We start from the raw sequence: 15,249 nt of genomic DNA on the forward strand, positions 1-15,249 counted from the left end.
TAACGCCATTGTGAAGGAGCAGAGAGACTGCAGCAGGACACAATAGGGGTTAAGGAACACCTGTGGGTTCAGCTAGCCCCACCCTGGTATACCTGCAGCCAATGCCAGGCCTCTAGGGGGGGAAAAGAAGGCAGCCTGGCTCAGTCAGGGGTTGACTGGCGAAGAGGCAGGAGCTGTCTATATGATTGCCTGAAGGCTCAGACCTGCAACCTCCCTGCCAACACAGCCACTGGAGGCAAGAAAGTTTTCTCTGCCCAAGGGGAACCTACAGAGAAGCCCCAACTGGACTAGTGGGGCTACGCCCCAAACTAAAAGGACTTGCATAGGGAGCAGGCCAGGAAAACAGGCCCTGAACAGCTGGGAGAAAGATCCATCTCCCCTGTTTAGGGGTTGAGCAACACAGGATCCTGGGCCAGGACCTGAGGGGGGAAGGAGGGGTCGGTCCCCCTACAGCCCCTCTAACCAACCACTAGGCTGCCTGGCCACTGAGAGCCCTATCACAACCATTTGTACAGACTCACTTTTCAGAGCAGAACCACATTTTAATATTACTTAAATGTATATGTCTTTTTTGTATTCTGATCTAATTTTAGTTTCTAAATGATGTTTGAGTAAAGTTGGCCTAATGAAAATCAGGCAAATATTTTGTGTCATATGTAATAGGTAATGTAAAGTACATGTGCTTTAACTAAACCTCTAAAACGTGGGATAAAGAGAGGTTTTCATCTGGATTTAACATCCCAGTAAAACATACAGACCATCTAATGTTGCCAGTCCTGTCGGTACTCTTTGTTAAATTCTACACTGGTATGGGTTTGGCTTTGTACAATAATTCTTCAGATGCAGCAGACACAAGATTTTGTTTTTTTAGCTTTGATCTGAGTAGGGAAACCACCATAATGGCTGGAATGATATAAGAGAAAGATAGAACCAAAGCTAATTTCTGTAATGTTTCTTTTAAAGAGTCTCACTTAATCTAATCTCATTTTGGGTGCATTTGTTGGATGGCTATAACTATAAAACATTAGCAAGTTAGGTTTCCCTCCACACAAAAACAAATAAAAATGTTTAAACTGGCTATTTCTAATGTCTAATATGTGGTATGTGGTATTTTTAAGATTCTAAAAAAGCTTCTGCTACTGTTCAAGAAAAGCAGTGAGTCATTTTATACAACCAGATCTATCTTTTCTGAAAACCAGGTATAAGAAACTGTTTCAGTATATTTATGTACATGAAGACATACACAGTATACTAACTTTATATTCTACACACTCTTAATCATTTCAAAGATACAAATAAGCAACTTAAATTACTATGGGATTGAACTGATCTGGTATTTTCAGTGTCCTACGATGCCTTGTAATAGCTAGTACTGGAAAGAACAGACAGGAGTAAAGAAGTGAGGGAGCCTCCGAAGCAGAAACTGGAGGAAACAAAGGGCACTGGGATACCAATACATTTAATTCTCTACTGAAAAACAGTACTCCACTGGTAGAATAAGTATAGTTGGAGGGTGTATAAATAATGCTGGTGATATGGGGATGCAGCACTATTACATTAAATTGTCTACATGCTTATAGGTTCATAGATTCATAGATACTAAGGTCAGAAGGGACCATTATGATCATCTAATCCGACCTCCTGCACAACGCAGGCCACAGAATTTCACCCAGCCACTCCTGCGAAAAACCTCTCACCTATGTCTGAGCTATTGAAGTCCTCAAACTGTGGTTTAAAGACTTCAAGGAGCAGAGAATCCTCCAGCAAGTGACCCATGCCCCATGCTACAGAGGAAGACAAAAAACCTCCAGGGCCTTTTCCAATCTGCCCTGGAGGAAAATTCATTCCAAACCCCAGATATGGTGATCAGCTGAACCCTGAGCATATGGGCAAGATTCACCAGCCAGATACTACAGAAAATTCTTTCCTGGGTAACTCAGATCCCACCCCATCTAATATCCCATCACAGACCATTGGGCCTATTTACCATGAATAGTTAATTACCAAAAGCATGTTATCCCATCATACCAGCTCCTCCATAAACTTATCGAGTTTAATCTTAAAGCCAGATAGATCTTTTTCCCCCACTGCTTCCCTTGGAAGGCAATTTCAAAACTTCACTCCTCTGATGGTTAGAAACCTTCGTCTAATTTCAAGTCTAAACTTCCCAATGACCAGTTTATATCCATTTGTTCTTGTGTCCACATTGGTACTGAACTTAAATAATTCCTCTCCCTCTCCGGTATTTATCCCTCTGATATATTTATAGAGAGCAATCATATCTCCCCTCAACCTTCTTTTAGTTAAGCTAAACAAGCTCTTGAGTCTCCTTTCATAAGACAAGTTTTCCATTCCTCGGATCATCCTAGTAGCCCTTCTCTGTACCTGTTCCAGTTTGAATTCAGCCTTCTTAAACATGGGAGACCAGAACTGCACACAGTATTCCAGGTGAGGTCTCACCAGTGCCTTGTATAATGGTACTAAAACCTCCTTATCCCTACTGGAAATACCTCTCCTGATGCATCCCAAAACCGCGTTAGCTTTTTTCACAGCCATATCACATTGCTTCTAAATTACAACATAAAACTATAAATCCTGTCTCCATATTTTTCAGAAAGTGCATGTCGATACTCAAAGAAAATGTTTGTACTATTTTGTTTCTAAAAATAGTATAGAGAAGATAAATCAAAATTCCTACTTTTCCTGTTTTGAAATGAACATTCAATTAAACTGAAAGACAGCAAATTTTAAAGCTAATAATAATAAATATATTTTTACAGCACATAAATAACCTGTGGAACTCATTACCACAAGATATCATTGAAGTAAAGAACTTAGAAGGATTTAAAAAAATGAGATATTCATGTAGATAATCAGAACAGCCACAATTACACTGGATAGCATCATATATATATGCTAAGTTTTGAATATTTCTAAATTATTTATATAAGGGATATAACCCCTCACACTTCACAGCATAAACCAAACATTACATGATGGGGGTTACGAAGAAATTTCCACATTGGCCAGCTTTTCTATAGTGGTGCGCAATGTAGTTTCTTGCACTTTCCTTTGAAGCATCTGTTAGGTTATGTCTGCACTGCTATTAGACACCCATGGCTGGCCTGCACCAGCTCACTTGGGCTTGTGGGGCTTGGGCAAAGGGGCTGTTTAATTGCAGTGTAGACATTCGGGCTCGGGCTTCAGCCTGAGCTCTGGGACTCTTTCACCTCCCAGAGTCCTAGAGACCAGGCTCCAGCCCAAGCCTGAACATCTACACTACAATTAAACAGCCCCCTTAGCCTGAGTCAGCTGGCACAGGCCAGCCTCAGGTTTTAATTGCAGTATAGAAATACCCCTACTGGCGAATGTCAGAGACAGGATACTGGACAAGGTGAGCTGCTGTTCTGATCCATCATGGGAATTTCTACATTCCTGTTTATGATATTCACTTAGGCCCTGCATTGGGACTGGCTAGCATAGATGGGATTAACGTGAATGAGAATCTGCATGGCTGCAGGGGTCTGCACTAGTGAATCCCATGCAAGAGCGGGGCCTTAGCCAACATTTGTGAGATGATGGTACGCACTGTCAGAGGTTTGAGAAACATTGGTTTAATGTAATAAAAATATATATAATAAATGGCAAAGAATGAATATTGTGCTTTACACTGATCACCATATCCTTGGGATTTCCATGATGGAGAAAGCCTTAAAAGGATTTTTTTTTCATTTTAGAATTTGGCCTGCAAGGCTTTTTGTGTGTGTGTGTGGTTTTTTTTATTATTTTTTAAATATAACATTACTGTAATGTGAAACCATTAACATTATAGATTGGAACAACCTACAAAGAGAACCATTTGGCAACGTCAAAGAAAGTAATAGTGATTATTGTTATTTATTTATTTTTTCGCTGTTTGAAATGCAGGTTTTCTTCTCTATGAACTACAGGGCCTGCTATTAAATCTTTTCTCATTCTTTTTGCATTCCTAGTATGTTAGTTTGAAGGAGATATGAGACAGGCACTGTTATACTTTGCTCCATACAAAAAAGCCTCAGACTGTATATCTCACAAGCTGAAGATAGATAGCCTGTCTGCATTCCATAATTCAAAAAACATTAACATAATGTGTGGATGAAGTCAGGAGAATATGTAAACCCACGGCTTGCAGTTTGGATACTTCTTCAGTTCTGACACCTCTGAATATTGCCCTGAGCACATCAGCCTCAAGCAAATTTCCAAACAGTAATATTTTACATAAACGCAGCTCCCTTCATCTTGAAGGATCTCCGAGTGCTTCACAAAATATATACACAGCCACTTCTGATGTGAAGGAAGGCAACCAGTAGGCAAGTTCCACCCTGGAAAAACCCCACTGCTTATGAAATGCTGTGGGCTTTTAAATCTAGTCTCAGAAGAATTTCAAAAGTCTCCTTTGGAGGACCCATGGGCTGTAAGGTATACAGTATTGCATTTATTCTTGAAGCATTCGAGTACCTAGTGGGTATTCTGATGTTTTAAAATACTCAGTACTCTGAAAAGTAAATTCCATTGACTTCCTGTAAAACTATAAGACGCTCTCTGCCTGCAGGACAAGCAGAATTTTAAGACACTAGGATTCTACATCAGACAAAGTTAAAGGTCTCAATCAGCACAAGCTGAAATCTGAGCCTATGGCAGTCAGTATTACAAACATCTACCCTGATTCTGTGAGCTTATGCACATGAGAAGTCTTGGCATAGCCAATGGGACAGTACACATGCTTAAAGTTAATCATGTGAGTAACAGTTTTCAGAATTGGGTCTTAATGCTTAGAGCTCCCAGGCACTAATCTTGCACGTTGCCTTGCATGGAATACTTTGAAATCAATGGGAGTGAAGTACCTCAGTACCTTTGTGAATCTGGCTTTAGTCCCTTTTGCTTTGAAATTACTTTAAAAGAGACATCAAAGCAATGCTGCAGTTACAGAAAATTGCAACACCTTATGGAAGTTTTCAGGGGTGATCATTTTTTTAAAATTGCTAACGTGAGCTAAGTAAAAAAAATTAATTAAATAAGTAATAATAATTAATAATAAAATTAAGTAGTCTGCTTCAGGTTTCTCACAACCTTAGATTGTGAGGCAGGTGAATGCACTACTGGCAGGAATTGGCAAGAATAGGGTTAAAAAAACCTCTTGCCCAAACAGCAAGATACCCTTGTCAGCAGCTACCTGTATTGCAGGTGAGTGGAGCCACCTGTCAATCTGGCTGCATGTAATCTACTGTTGAAGGTTAATGGCTCATCAACACAATCTTCACTGGGGAATGTGAAGAAGCCCCTTCCAGTCTGTTCCAACAGAGATTATAAAGCAGTTCAAGGCATGTATAGAGAAGAGAAATAAAATGGTAGGGGAATGATGAATGCAGGCTCCCTCCCCAACTCTTTTGTTAGGCTAGTTGAAGAAAGCCTTTTTCCTTTTGCAGTTTGGGCAAAGGGACACTAACAAAGGAAGGACATCTTCATTTGCTCATATAATGTTTGTAATCAAACTACATTTCAATCATGATAGAACTGTATCTTAAGTGTTCAGATTCCCTTGCCTGGTTGCCAATTGTCTATGCAGACTGTCATTGAGGTTAAAATAGGATAGCTGATAAGGCATTGCATTGCATCTTCAAAAACTGTTAGAACAGCAGTTCTGGACACTTTTCTGGACACAGTTCTGGACAAGCAGCTTTGCTTTTTCTACCAACTAGAACAAACTGGGGCCAGAGCATTCTGATTTTACAACTACTTCAACCTAGGGGACAAATTAATGGGGAAGAACTGTCAAAGCAGCACATAATGGGAGAAAAACTGTCAAACTAGCTCATAATGGGGACAGGTTTATGGGTGCTGCTTCAGGCTATAAGCAAACTGCTTCAAACCACAGGCCTAGCTGGAGTTGCAAACTCTGTGGATCCATTCCCTCTCTGTCACCTAGAGATGGCAGGATCATTCTTTTTCTGCTTAATTGGAATCTAAAATACCTAAATGCTAAGTGGGCAGAGAGGACAGTTTTAAAAAGTATCTGTCTGCATCTCCTCCTGTCCCCTATATGGAGGGGTTGAGTCAGCCTATGATAGAGAGCCCAAGAGTGCTGAGACTGTTTAGTTTCCCATAGAACCAAAGAGATCTGTTTATACACAGGGATGGATGAGCTTCTGAGGTCTGGTTGGAATGAAATCTTCTCAAATGTGCTTATTGCTGAATCTATCATTAATTTCTAAAACACTAAACAACAAAAGTATCCTTTTCTTTCATTAGGCACTGCAATGCATCAGAACATGAGTTTAAAGCTTCATGAGGAAAGGAAGGAGGGGATATGTTCATTAAAAATGGTCTGACTTTTGGGAGCTGTGCAAAGCCTTATTTGGGGTTGTTGTGTGTTTTTTTTTTTTAAAGCACTAATCTTTGGAGAAATATGTAGCGTGCCTGTTGGCTAGAGCTAGGGCAATAGAACAGAACACAGCACTGCACAATGACTGATGGAGCATTATTTCTGCCTGCTCCCCTCCCATTTATAGTCTGCCAGACTCTTGGAGGAAGGGAATTAAAACAGGCCTTTGCAGTGGAACAACTTTTCTTTCCCAGGATCTGATGGCTGAGTTGGTCTGACACACCTAATCCCCATCGTTTAAGCAGTCAGTTTAGGGATTGGGGGCCTCCTCACTGTGTATGATTTATACAACGACAAAGCACATCCAGAAGGTGCCACTGGGGACAGAAACAGTGAGGGTTAGTCGGAGAGTGCTGAAGTATATATTTGTAAGAGATGTTCACGTGATTATTTTAAAAGATTATAAGTGAAAGTTAAAAGAAAAGGAGATTCTTAGTGATAACCATTTGTAAAAGATTTGGCATTGCTGTTTAAGAGTGCATAAGAAGTGCATAAGCATGCATAAGAACTTGTGAGCATAAGAAAAAAGACATGTTTAGGTTTGAGCCTTTGGGCTAGCTACCTATTGGAAAGGTGGGTTCAGAGTAGTAGAATATCATTCATGCTCCTTGACTGTTGACGGGGGGAGTCAAAGAAACTTGCCCACAAAAAGTGTTAAAGCCCCACCCAGAAAGTACTAGAAGGGAGTTGCATCAATGGTGTCTGGAGGTTGCAGGAGATTAAACCGTAGCTTTTTCAAAGGTGCCCCTGAAAAAGAGAGAGAGGCTAAAAGACAGGAGGTTCTCTGAGGATGGTGAATGAGAATCTGTGGAAGTTCTGGGAGTATGTTTTGTTTTGTTTTTGTTTTTCAAAGCACTTGAAAATGAAGTTTAAAATAGAATTTTCTAGGAGCAGTTTAATATTTGGAGAAGTTAGGAGGATCTGAGGAAGTCAGATCTGCTTGTTAAGGCAAAGATAATGTTGCAAAAATCAAACCCCTCAAGAAAATCAACCAAAATAACCCCCATGGCCATTTTATCAGCGGAGGAAGGTGCTAAAGTACAACACACACACACACACACACAAGCCATCCATGCAAATGCAAATTCCTCAGAAGAACAAAACTGCAGTGAATGGTTGGGTTATTGACTGGAAAAAGATATTCCTACTAATCTGTCTAATTTTGCATTCAGAAACAATAGTGTAATTATGACACAGTTTCATTAGATGTGTATTCAGAGTGGAGGGAAACATCTCAGGCCCATTGGGTTGGGACAGAAAATGGGTTTAGGTCCCACTTTGTGGATTGGGAATGCATCTATTTAGTTTTTTCATCTGTTTTTCCCTTAAAATTTAAAAAATGGAAATTCTATATGAAAACTGTTAATGTGGTGGGAAAACTCAGATCTGAAATGCATAGAAGACAGATAATTCAGTTGTGGAGTCCCATGACAACCCAACCTCTGCTCTGGTGCATGTCTAGCAGGAGAAGGATTTTCATTGCATGTTTATGAGATTCTGATCAATGTATCATCCCATTCAGCAATTTTCCTTTACCAATATGTGTCAGATGTGTAGAAGTAGGGAAAGAGCATAAGAAATGAAGGGAAATGAAATATTAATACTTGGGAATTACAAGACATACCGCAAGGTTGTTTGAAAAAAGGGAATTGAAAAGAAACTGAAGACTAATCCTGAAAATACTTAAGCATGCACTTAAAGTTCAGCACACGCCTAAGGGCTTTGCTGATTCTGAGACAATGGGACTACTGTTTGTTGTGTAAAGCCTGCGCTCAATCCAGTAGAATGCGATTGTAATATTTGTAACTTTTCAGTCATTGCTAGTGCGATCATTAAGTTCTGTAACCTTTTGCAAACTTTGTAACTTTTAGTCATTGTTAGCATAGCCTTTTAAATTTTGTAACTTTTGCAAGCTTTGTAACCTTTTCAGTTAACATTTGTATAACCTCCAAGTTTTGTAACATTCCATCGCAGGATCAGGGAGAGTGTGAACGAGGGATTGTATGTGGGACTCGGCAGAGAGGAACTGCAAGGAGAAAAGAGCCGGAGACAGGAGACAAGGGTGTCTGATGTAATCTGCCCTGAGAAGGCAATCACGGGGTATTGTAAAGAAAAGAAGAACCCGGTATGCGTGAAAAGAACGAGGTCTGGGAATGCTTCTCGGTGAGGGACACAGAAGGAAAACTCAGTGTACGTGACAGGAGCTTCCCAGTTCCAGTAAAAGGAAGAAGGCACACACACAAGCCCCCTGTTTCTTGACCTACTCGCTGGCCTGGATCCGTGACTGCAGGTGGACACACTAGATCTACTATGCTTCGGCTTCTCGGCTTTCTCTGCTGTCTCCGGTAACTCTCTGCCTGCGTGAGTGTGTGGGTGAATGAGGGTATGAATGTGATGAACATGTGCATGCATGAATAAGCTCCATCCCTTTTCTGTTTGATCCAATAGCAGCATTTATTAAAACCAATATAAGTGTAACCCTGGCTTGGTTTCTAGGGAAATTGAGGTAACACTCTTGTTGTTAAAGGTAAGTACGTGAATTTGAATAATCAAGCCCCATGCACTAGAAGGCCCTTTAGTGTGAAGATGAAATGAGTTCCATGCAGCATTGTACATGCATAAGGCTACAATTTAGTCATGGAAGTCATGGAATCCATGATTTTCAGAGACCTCTGTGACTTCAGCCTGCGGTGGTCAGGAGTTGCAGGGTCCCCTGCTGTCTGTGGGGTCAGGGAGCTCTGGGGTTACCCCCACTGTCTCTGGCAGCTCCCAGAGCTGTAAGTTCCAAGCTCCTGGCAGCAGCAGGGTACCCCCAAGCTCTCAGCCACCGTGGGCCCCTGCAGGTGCAGATGCCAGGTGTACCCTGCAGGTCCCAGTTCCCACGGGGTGTGGGGACCCACAGATCCCCATTTTGTCAGGGATATTTTTAGTAAAAGTCAGGGAAAGGTCAGGGCTTTCATGAGTTTTTATTTTTTGCCTGTGACCTGTCCGTGACTTTTATTAAAAATATCTGTGACAAAATCTTAGCCTTATACATGTACTATCGTAGCTGTCTTATTCTGCCAGATGTATAAGGGTCTCATTTTGTAAGTATATATGGGGTGCAGTAAGCAAAGGAGCAATATCAGGCTGTTGCTCTGGTTTTTATCATTTATTATGTCGGCAGTACCCAAGGCCATATTAGACACTTTCCTTGATCTTTTAGTTTTCTGTTATTTGCCCCAAAGAGCTTACAACATGATTTTAGATGTGACTGAACCAGCAAGGGAAATAAACACAAAGGGAGCAAAAAGGATAGAAAGACAAGTCCTACAATAATATTATGTGATTCAGTTAAGGCACGTGCACACATTGTGTGTGTAAACTAATTTAAAGAACCATCAGTCTGTCTATATATTGTATAGGTGTGAACTGACTCACTTCATGTAGATGACATGTTGGTAATGGGCTCTTAGGAGGATTTTCTTTTTTAAAAATAGATAATTTGGTTCATTCTTTTTTCTCAGCTTTCTCTTATTCCTTGGCCAGTGTTTACATCATCTGCCTCTTTTTCTTGGTTTAAAATATGTTTTAGTGTTTTACTGCTCATTATGTTGCCGTGGCTTTTTTTATATATCCTATGAATGTATGTGGTTTCACATGTTGGGGAATTGAAATACTAATTAATTATATTTTTGTTGATGAGTTAACTGCTGTCGACAAATCACACATAACTTAACAGTATAGAAGTTAAGCCTCTATTCTTTGGGGAGATATAACTTTTTTATTATAATTATTATTACTTGGCATGGGAACACCTTCACCACCACCACCCCCCCCGCACCTAGGCATGCCTGATTGCTGGAGTTTACCCCCATTAGAGAGGGGGCCCAATGTATAAAAGAAAAAAGGATTCAAAGATTAGACTAAGATATTCATTACATTAATAGAAGAGCATTCTGCACTTCCTTAATAAAAAAGTATGCTATCGACCTGGAATCGGTAATATTTTCCTCTAAATTATAACTCACATTTTAGGAAACTTTACAGCACAGTATCATGCTCCTTCTTAAACAAATATCACTGGCATTTCATGATCAAAAAGAAGTGCAACAAAGTCACAGCAGAATCAGTGACTGGTTATTTTTTTGATGGAAACATACTGGGCTCAATTTTATTCCCTCACAAGGCAATAATACAATCCCTATTGATTTCAATGGGAACAGAGTTGGATCCACCATCATTTTGGCTCACATCACTAAAAGTCAAAGCACGTTTTTTGTTAGTCTGAATCAGAAGGTCTTGCTTTTTAATCTTCAGTCCTGCAATCAGATCCAGGGGAAGCATCTCCACCTAGTGCATAAGCACTGGACAGGGTATATTAGACATAGGTTCTCCTCCCCACTCTTCCACTGACCTGCCATGTGACCATGGGCAAGTCACTTCCCCTTTCTGTGCCTCTGTTCCCCCCATCGCCATTTGTGTCTTTAGAACATCAACTCTTCAGGGCAAGAGCCGTCTCAGTATATGTGTGGGTATAATAGCTAGCACAACTGAGCCCCAATCTCAGTTGGAGCCTCTACGCACTTCTGTAATATAAACAATAAATAATAAAATCCATGCCTGCATGAAGCCCATCAGCTTCACTGCAGTTTTACATAGGTGCAGGGGTCTATTTGTGGTGCTCTTGAGTGCCCCGTGACGGCACACCCCGTGAAAATGCATGCTTCCCATGCTCTTTTTCAATTTAAAATATTTTTTACCATGCATATCTTTTGAGATGAAGATTTTCTTTCTTTTCTGTTTCTCTTACAACTGTGTATTGGGAAAACAGTGTTTTATAACCCTCGTGCATCATTTCCAAAGCAGTATATTCATAGGACAAATGCCAATAAGCTAGAATGTTACATAAATAAGAATGCTATAAATTAAGATCAGGCTATTTACATAAAAACTTCAGTTTGGGGTTTTGCACAATAATTCATTTAAAAGTATTTTACAGTATATTCAATACAGAAAAGCAAGGTCACCTACTTTAAACCCTTCCTTTTATAGCCCAGAAGTTTGGAAAGCAAGATTTATTTTCTTGTTGGTAAGTCAACTTTTGCTTGGTTATGACCAATAAACCTTAAAGTCACTTCAGCTGTCGTTTATTTGGCAGTGAATATCATTTCAGCTACCATGGGCTAATAGTGCTAATTGTCTAATGCCATTATCATGATGAAAAAATGTTTCTGGGTTAAAACGTTACATTAGTCTCCAGCGATTAGAAGATCTATTTCTTTCTTGAGGGAAGCAAATATCTCTTGATTAATGTTACTGGGTGTTATATGTGCAAATTGAGAGCAAGAATTAGAATCCTCATGTTTCTCTAAATGCTCTGTGGTTACTCAAGTCAAATTGAGACTTAGGTTGTAAATCTATTGAAGTCAGTAGCATTACACCAAGGATGAATTTGGCCCTTAATCTAAAGATGGTCCCTATTTGTGTAGTATTAAATGAAATCTTTTCCATTACGGTGGTAGTCCCCACAGTTAGATGTACTTGGCTAAAGAACCTTCTTACCGGTACTTACAAAGAGGCCTTCACTGGCCCACGTCCCAAGGTTCTTATTCTTTTTGTTCATTCATAGGCAAATTCTTATGGAGCTTAATGAGCATTCAGATGAAAAAAGGATTCACTGTTTGGGTGGGTTCTGACGGCATTTACAAAAACGTTCAGGCAAAAGATTGAAAAGCAAGTTTAAAAAAGGAGCAAATTAGTTTTGTATCTGCATTTAACTAGAAAGCTACAGTAAAGAAGACTTTGCAGAAGATTGCAAATTTGTGTTTTGCCTTGATCTACTTCTTATTTGGCTTTGTCTTTACAAAGGCATAGGTGAGATGTTTTAAGGATGATAATCATTAATGCTGGTCAGCAATTTTCATTTAAAATATCTTTTTGACATAATATGGCTTGTACAATAAAACAGACATTTCCAAGTAAATGTCCATTTCCAACACTTTCCCCCCCATTATTTGGGAGAAGCAACTGAAACATTTTAGACAAAATCAGAAATTTTCTCAGTTTTTGATAGTTGAAATTGAATAGTTTAGTAATAGAACTAATAAAAATGGTTTGGGCTGATTTATTTTTTATTACCAAAAAGCACTTCCTGATCAGTTCTAGTAATCACTGATTAATAAGGCACTATTCCATAGAATACATAGTAATAAATTTCTTTAAATACTTTGTGGCTGAAATCTATCACCACATATGTTTGGTATAGGTATGCCAAAACTCAATTATAATTGCCCCTGGTGCTGCAACTAGACTATTTTGTCAGATGTTTATTATGGAACATGTCTTCCTTTCATTTTGCTCAGCAGTTAACATATGTATTAGAGCTGTGCTGGTAATTTGCAATATATGATGGCTTTGCTGAATTTTGCTTCCTTTTTTCTGTTCATGACATACTCATGATTAGATCATATTTTTTTTAATACTTTGTTCAAAATGTTTTATTTCCTTGTTAATATATCACACACATTTCATGGTCAATATTCAAACTTTCAAATGTGTAATGTTCTAGTTAGTTACAAAAGTCACCTATTGTTTCTATTCCTTGATTGGTATAACAAACGAATACTAGAATATTAAAAACGACAACTGAATATGCAGTTCAAAATTTGCTTGAGGCAAATACTGAACTATCTTACTTTACACTTAAGTTCCTTTGTACTAGCAAAGCTTTGCCCCCTCAATTCCATCCCACACAGTCTCATGCATCCCCCATATCCATTTACCACTAGTAAATATAATAAAGAATCTTGAGAACTAGAATTCAAGAGCCTCCATTTTTGTAGTTAAGTGAAGAAGTCTACAAACCCCATTCAGTCTCTTTTGATTCCAAAAGAATCTGCCTCCATTAAGTACCTCTCCTATAGCAGTGGTACACTTCTCAGCAGTATTCTGCCTCTCAGTTTAATGGAAGTATTTAGAAGAAAAGTCAAAGGTGATGTGTTTCTTTACAAACCAGAGAGATTTTTCATGCGAGCTAGCTTTTTTGATCTCTTCATCCTTGAACATGTCCCTTTCTTCGATGAAAAAAACTGTTGGTAAATGCCAAGTATTAGAGGAACTGAGCAATTGTTACTATTATAATTTGTAGCCTGTGCTACAGTCCTACAGTAGATAATAGTAGATAATAATAATCAGTAGCTTTGTCTTCAAAGCTATTGATTACGCATTTAAAATAAAAATCTAAAAATTGATTGCTAATTATATTAGGTAATGTCTCGTTTTGTAACTTTACAGAAATATGTCCCCCTCAAACATGCGAATGTTACTCCCAGTGATTTTTATGGGGAGTTGGACATTTAAAGGCAGAATTTTTCTCTTAATTTGCAATGGAATAGTATTTCAAAAATGGATCTGAACTTTTCTAAAGTTAACAGGTTTTGGGTCATCCTATTTTCAAAAGGTGGAACTACTGTATTTTAAGGGGCCTGCTTCTTGTATCAGATACCCAATTATAAATCATAAATCAATTAAAATCAGTGGAGCTGCTCTGGTATAAGACTAATGTAAGAGATAGAAGGGTAATATTCCAAGTGCATGATTGGTATATTTCATATCTACAACGAGACAATGAAGACTACAAATGTAGTGTTAAAATGTGATTAAGCAAATATTTGTTGTTGTGTACACACACATTTATTTGTTACTGAGAATGTTTAGGTTTATATGTATCAGGGTGACTGGAATACTGATTACAGATGTGGCTTGGCTCCTGCTAAAGGCATGTGTAGGAAGGAAAGGCCAATTGAACTTTTAAGATAGACATTTTGTAACATTATGACAGAATTGATGGTCTAGTGATCCCTCACAGCATTTTTCTTCCAAAATGAATCCAGTTCTTGGCCACTGCGACATGCCATCTTGATTTAATGTACAAAATACTTGAGCTCTTGGTTATGTCCATAAAGCTTTTTACCTTAGCTTTGGGTTTTAAATTCTATCGCGTAATAAGCACCTTCATTTCATTACAAGGGCATGGGATCATTTGACCATAAATTACTACAGAAGTAGCTGTTTCTCCATTATGGTGTGGACATCTACTTGCTTTGCATCGTCACAGGGTCGGGGTGGAATAGCGAGAGACAAAACAATCCACTGTAGGCTTGCCTTTGAACACTAAATCACCCTTTACGGGCAGGATTGTATTGCTAGGGTTCAGGGTTAATCCAAATTAAGACCAATTTGACCAGTCTTTCTATGAAATTTTACATGCAGTAAACTCAAACCCAGAAGTATAAATCATACTGAGTGGCCTCTGTCTTTCTCTAGAGCAGGGGTAGCCAACCTGAGACTGAGAAGGAGCCAGAATTTACCAATGTGCATTGCCAAAGAGCCACAGTAATACATCAGCAGCCCCCCATCAGTTCCCCCCTGCCTCCAGCACTTCCCTCCCACCAGCAGCCCTGCCGATCAACACCTCCCCCTCCCTCCCTGCACCTCATGATCAGCTGTTTTGTGGCGTGCGGGGGGGGAGGGATGGGAGGAGTGAGGGCACAGCAGGCTCAGAGGAGGGGGTGGGAAGGGGTGGAGTGGGGGCAGGGACTGTGGCAGAGCCAGGGTTGAGCAGTGAGCACCCCCCGGCACACTGGAAAGTTGGCGCCTGTAGCTCCAGCCCTGGAGTCGGTGCCTATACAAGGAGCCGCATATTAACTTCTGAAGAGACGGATGTGGCTCCGGAGCCACAGGTTGGCCACCCTTGCTCTAGAGCTCCTTGGCCCAGCTTGTGTTAAACATAACCCCTTTGTCTTTCCCATCTGAAACCAACACCTTTCTTAAAGTGTTAAGCCTAA

The sequence above is a fragment of the Natator depressus genome, chromosome 4 (genome assembly GCF_965152275.1).
Source record: "Natator depressus isolate rNatDep1 chromosome 4, rNatDep2.hap1, whole genome shotgun sequence".
Lineage (NCBI taxonomy): Eukaryota > Metazoa > Chordata > Testudines > Cheloniidae > Natator > Natator depressus.